Source organism: Meriones unguiculatus, chromosome 1, assembly GCF_030254825.1.
Source record: "Meriones unguiculatus strain TT.TT164.6M chromosome 1, Bangor_MerUng_6.1, whole genome shotgun sequence".
Taxonomy (NCBI): Eukaryota; Metazoa; Chordata; class Mammalia; order Rodentia; family Muridae; genus Meriones; species Meriones unguiculatus.
In genome coordinates this window covers 193,456,468-193,462,862 of record NC_083349.1, presented here as the reverse complement: position 1 = coordinate 193,462,862, position 6,395 = coordinate 193,456,468, and positions in this window count along the sequence as shown.

Here is a 6,395-nt window from a genome sequence, read left to right as displayed (position 1 = left end):
CTTACCTAGTTTATCAATGTCTGGCTTTTATCTTTGTCAGTATTTTCCTTTCTATTTCCTTTGAGTTTATTGTTTCTCTCTCTCTCTCTCTCTCTCTCTCACACACACACACACACTCTCTCTCTTTCTCAGTTCCTTGAGAATTCAGTTACTTATAAAAACTTTTATTGTTTTGGACTTTTGTGTTATTTCTTTTTAAAAAAGATTCTATTTTATTATTTTTAATGATGTGTAGGTGTGTGTATCTGCTTGTGGGTCTGTGCATAGGAGAGCAGGAGAGAAGGTGCCCAAGGAAGCCAGAGGTATTGGATTCCTTGATCTGAGGTACAGATGTTCGTGAACTGCCTGACATGGGTTCTGGGAACCAGACTCTCGTCCTGTAGAAGAGCAGCAAGTGATTTTAACATTCTACATATTATTTTAGTAGTTTGTTGAAGTTTTACTTGTAATGTTTTAAGTCTTCTTTCAAAAAGTCTGCATTTTAGTATGTGGTAACTGATAAAGAAGACAGCTGTTCTGAAGACAGCTGGAATTTGTCTATCAAAGAGGTTAAATTTTTACTTCATGTGCATTGCTCAAGGCTAAAGATTCCATGTGAGCCTTTGAAATAATTGGATGTTAGTGATTTAGACTCTAAGTAAAGTGCAGTATCTGGAAAATTATCTCATGTATGTTTTACTACAAAGAGTTTATCATTTGAGTTTGAATTTCCTCCTGAGGCCAAGATTGTTTTTAGGTTCTGTTTTATGTTTAATTATGTGCTTGTGTGTGGCTATGTGCATTTGTGTGGGTGCCCTTGAAGGCCAGAGGCGTGAGATCCCCTGGAGCTGGAGCCACAGGTGGTTGTGAGCCGCCTCATCTGTGTGCGGAGCTGAACTCAGGTCCTCTGCAAGAACACTGTGCACTTCAAAATATTTCATATGTGTAGCTGCGTGCATGTCTGCACAGTATGTGTCCTCAGGAGTCAGAAGAGGGCTGTGGATCCCCAGAACTATAGCTAAAGATGGTGCTAGCCACCAAGCGGGTGCTGGGAACTGCACCCAGGTCACCTGCAAAAGCAATAAGTGCTCTTAGTCTCTGAGCCATCTCTCCACCTCCATGTCATGCTCTCTTAACTGATCTACCTCTCCAGGCTCTAAGCCAGTCCCGAAGCCAAGGACTTTTACAAGTATAATTTTTAATTTTTCAGGTGAATGATTTTGTGAACTGTTGTTGCTGGTATACCTTTTAGCTAATCTCCCTTTTTAAAAAGCTAAATGACTTAGTTAATTTGTACGTTGGGGAGCCAGTTCTCTGCCTCTACTATGTGGGTTCCAGGAATTTAACTCAGGTCATCAGCTTTGACAGGAAACACTTTTACTCACTGAGCCATCTTGCTGGCCTTTTTTTGGTTATTCTTTTTTTTTTCTTATAGAAACATTTAATTTTATAATATATGGTTTGTGGGTTTGTTAAAAAAAACACATGTGCTAATTTTTTGTGTGTTTTGAATTTTACTGATTGCTTTTTGTACCAGTTGATTTTTTAAGTGTTTGTTTTAATTTCATGTGTGTTTAAAGAGAATATACACTTTCTAACTATTGAGTAAAATACTTTAGATGACTTTTAAGATCAGGCTACTAAATTATTACTGAATCACTCGAATATTTGCTAATCTCCTATCTAATCTGTGGACTTCTGGGAGATTTATTTAAACCCTTCCACTTTAGCCAGCCTGGTGGTGCAGACCCCAAATCCTAGCTCCCAGCTACTCAGGAGTCTGAGGCAGGCAGATCACAAATTCAAGGTCCCCTGGGCTACAAAACAAGTTCAAAAGCAACGCTGGCAAAAAGAAAAAAAAATTAAATATTGAAGCTGGAGAGAGCTGAGTTGGTGAAGTACCAGCTGTGCAGAGGTGAGGACCGGGGTTTGATCCACAGAACCCCTGTAAAAAGTGAAGCGAGGTGCTGTGTGCCTGCACAGTACCCTAGTACCCAACTCAAGCCAGTGGGAGACCCTGCCTCAAGGAAATCAAAGAGAAGGAAGGGCGTTGCAGAGGTGGCTCAGAGGGTAAGAGCGCTTGCTCTAGCAGAGGACCAGAGGTCAGACACCAGCACACACATGGCCACTCACAACAAACTGGAGTTTGTAACTCCAGTCCAGGGGACCCAACACCCTCTTCTGGAAACATTAATACAAATAAAATAAACATTATTAAATAAAGTAAAATAATACATTTTGTAAGAAAAGCTTTAAAAGGAAAAGGAGGATGACATCTGAGAAGTGACCCTGAAGTCATGGGCACATGCGTTCGCGCGCACCCACACACCCCTATACAAACACACAAACAGACGACACCCACATCTATGCACGCACACACACATCTCTCACTGTGGCTGGAGATGTGCTCTTCTCTCACCTTTCTGCATCGCAAAGCTGAACTGTGGGAATGCGAGGTCTGTGACAGCCCGGGGAGCCACAGTGTCCGTCCACGTGTCATCACCATCGGCTGTGTGTGATTTTACCCCGAATCTGTTCTTTCCTGGTGTTAAGACTGCAGCTCTCATTTCCTCTGTTTTATAACGTATGCCTAATATATCCTTTTCTATTATTAAAATTTATTTTTAATCAAATATTTCTCAAAGGAAAAATCCAGCCCTGTGCCTTTCCTCTGATTCCAGTTCCCCAGGGCAACGATTCTCAACTTTTCCACCTCTGCTATTTCCTACCATATTAAAAAATGACATGATTTCCTGTATTTATTTTTTAAGTTTTGAATGCAAGATACTGGCTTCCTATGGAGGTTGAATTAATTTTCTTTCTCTCTCTCTCTCTCTCTCTCTCACACACACACACACACACAATCTCTCTCTCTCACACACACACTTTCTCTCTCAATGCCGCCTTCCCTCCTTCTAGTATAATTAAATTGCAATTATTGCTTAAATCCGTGTTCAAAGTTGTCATTATGATAATTATGCAAACGTTATTCACAGCTGGTCCATGTAAAAACCTACACTCCTGTTTCTTATACAACCTTCTGTTCTTCTTGAAGTTGGTAGTTACCTTGTTCTTTTTGTTTGCTCATTTTCTTTATTTCTGTTACTGTAACCAGCTTACTGTGGAAGTGAAAATTTCATGGGTGCTGGGTGTCTGATGGACCCAGGTCCTCACACTTATCAGGCAAGTGCGTACCCACCGAGCCATCCCGGCAGCCCCCACTGTCTTTTAATGAAGCAGGTAAGAATCCCAATTTTGTGAGACTAAAAATAGATGTATGTAATTACTGAACAATGAAAAGTAGAAAATTATGCATCACAAAAATATAACCTTAACATGAGTAGGGAAACAACATCAGATTACAAATTTTGAACATGTGCAATGAAAACAAACTACAAATTTTAGAAAATTATCAAGCTGCATGACATACCATTACTATAACTTATATATTTTCCTGAGTCTTAGTTATGTCTCTGATGGCCTCAGAGTTAGTCAAGGTTCAACTAGAAGCAGACCCCACTAGGTGGACATATTCCTGTCCATCTATCTTATCTATTTACCCATCCATCTACCTGTTTCTAGGCTCCGTCCTTTCCAAATCACGGAAGCTGCTTCAGGATGCATTGCAAGGCGTACCCTGGAGCCCAGTGCATGTAGCTCGGTGTGGGAGTGAACGGAGGGTTAGCTGGAACCCAGGGGCACACGCCGGGACCCACAGGACAGACGAGAACTCCCTGGCTTTGACGATACAGGCCTCTTGCTGGAGAAGCTGGTGCTCATGACACATAGCTAAATGCATACCTGGTCCAAGTGTCAGGGTCGCTGAAGAAGGACCCTAGGAGAGAGTGGAGCATTTTCAGACCTGCTGCTGCCTGCACGGAGGAGGTGACCTGGCAAGGAAGCACCCAGCCGGCTGCTACCTCTCTTCCATGGCCTTCCAAAATGTCACCATGCCCACTCCAACTAAAATTATTGCAGAAGAGCTCTGAGAAGCATCTCAGCCTGGTAAGCTGGCAAATCTCAAGGCTGCTTCTTCATGGCAATGACGCTGTCCTGTTTGGTTTTGTTTGGTGTAGCCCAGCCTCAAACTCCCTATGCAGCCAAGGATGACCTGGAACTCCTGATCCTTCCACCTCCAACCCCTGCTCACTGAGATTACAGGTGTGTGCTATCACACAAGACTGTTCGTTTGTTTGTAGACAAGATTCACTGCATAGCCTTGGTTGGTCTGGAACTCTCTATGTAGAGCAGCCTTGCCTCAAACTTACAGTAATCTTTCTCTCTCTGCCTCTCAGGTGCTAGAGTTAGAGGTGTGTCCACCACACCCAGCCACAACTTTGAGAGGTTTTGTGCGTGTGCTTAATTTACTAATTATTTATTTTTATGCATACGAGTGTTTTGCTTGCATATAGTCACGTGTAGCACATGTGTGTCTGTGCCTGCAAGGGCCAGAAGAAAATGTCGGATCCCCTGGAGCTAAGGACAGCTCCAAGACTCTTGTGGGAGCTCAGGTCCTCTGCAAGAGCAGCAAGTTCTCATAACCACTGAAGAAGCTGGCCTTGAACTCTCAGAGTTCTGTCAGCTTCTGCCTCCTGAGCTCTGGGATTAAAGGTGTGTGCCAGCACAAGCTGTGTTTTTGCTACAGTTACAGTGTTGTGTCCCATAGACGCGGAGATTTCATTACCAGCACTATTTCATGTGATCCCCACTTAAAAAGTGCCCTCACATTTAAAATATGGTTGTGGGGGACAATGGGAGTCTAGATTTGAAGCCATGCTCCCTTCGTATCTTAAGGTGTGTGTCATTTAGCAATCTAGAATACATTGTTGATAAATGTACCTGATTGGACTCAGCCTCAGGCAGGACTGAGCACTTTCCTGACAAATTGGCACAACGAAACTCTATACATGGATGCCCAGCAATGCGATCCAGTGGGCAGGGGATCGCTCCCGGGCATCACTTTTTACAAGAGAACAAGTCGCCTATTACCAACGGCCAGTAATGCACTGAGGACATCTGAGACTCTCTGGCCTGCTGACAACAACACTGTGGGCCAGCCTAGCAAGGCCAGCAGAATTTCCTAGATGGCCAGTTCCATAGGATTTCAAAAAGCAATAAACCACTTCTTTGTAAAACACCAAGTTCAGGGAGTATTTGTCAGGTAACGATAAATAGCGAAATACTATGGCACACATCTAACTGAATTCTAGAAATCCAGGGGAAATACCTCTCTTTCCATGGATAACAACAGAGGTTTACTCTGCATAAACATATGTGTGGTTGATTTTGGAATACCTTGAATTTTCTGTCTACCATGTCCCTCCCACCTTTTGAAAATTTTTATTGCAATTTTCCCCATCATGATCTGAATTGCTACAAATCTTGTTTCTGTTCATTCGGCCCTTTCTTATTCAAGGAACAAAGGAATATGTTGGAACTGGTTTCCTCATTTTTCTCTGGCTATTGGATGTGCTTCAGATATAATTAGGTTCATTTTTTCCCCCATCATGAGGGAACTACTGCTGAATGGCCTAGAAAACTATGAAATACAGAATAAAGCAATCAGAATGTCAGCAGGAAGGGAGCCCCATGGGCCTGTCTATAGGTGGGAGTGTGAAAGGACGTCTCCGGAATGAGACTGAGGAACGGTCTATCAGCAGTCACTTTGTCAGCCACCAATCGGACCCTTGCGGAAAGCATCAGCGCCCGATGCTGACCGACCCAGTGTTCACAGCCTCCTGTTTCTCACCGTCTGCTTTGCCTTGACCTTGCTGCATGCAGACTCCTCTCGCACAGGCCCTGCTTTCCTCTAGCCAAAGCAAGCTCGCATAACACAGCTGGTGCTCCTTTCTGCTCACCCTCCTTCGCCCTACAAAGCAAAACCCTTTTCTCATTGGATTTTGGGATGGTCTCGGATTTCTAAGAGGGGGGAGCCCACCGTATTGCAGCAGTCTCTCCTTCTAACAATGTCCTGTTTAAGAATAGATCTGTTTTTAAGTTGACAAATGGTGTTACAGTCACCATTTTCTGGGAATGAAAATGTGGATAACTTCAGAAAGCAACAGCGTCTGACTGAGCCTTATGGTCAGAACTACTACTGGGTCCCCTTCTTTCCTAGAAGTTAACCATGCCGGAGGCAAAGCCAGTGTTTCATATATATATGTTGAAGGAAGGAAGCAAAGAATGAAGGGAGGGAAAGAGAGAGGGAGGGAGGGTAGAAGGAGGGAGGGAAGGAAGGAAGGAAGGAAGGAAGGAAGGAAGGAAGGAAGGAAGAAGGACTTGTTGGATTTAAGAGACAGAGAAGGAAGCTGGGAGAGCTGGTGCCTGGTCCATCCTTGAACAGCTGTTACCGCTGAAGATGCTGGATATATATCCTGCTCTATCAGAAATAAATACAGTCACTAGATGTGCAAACT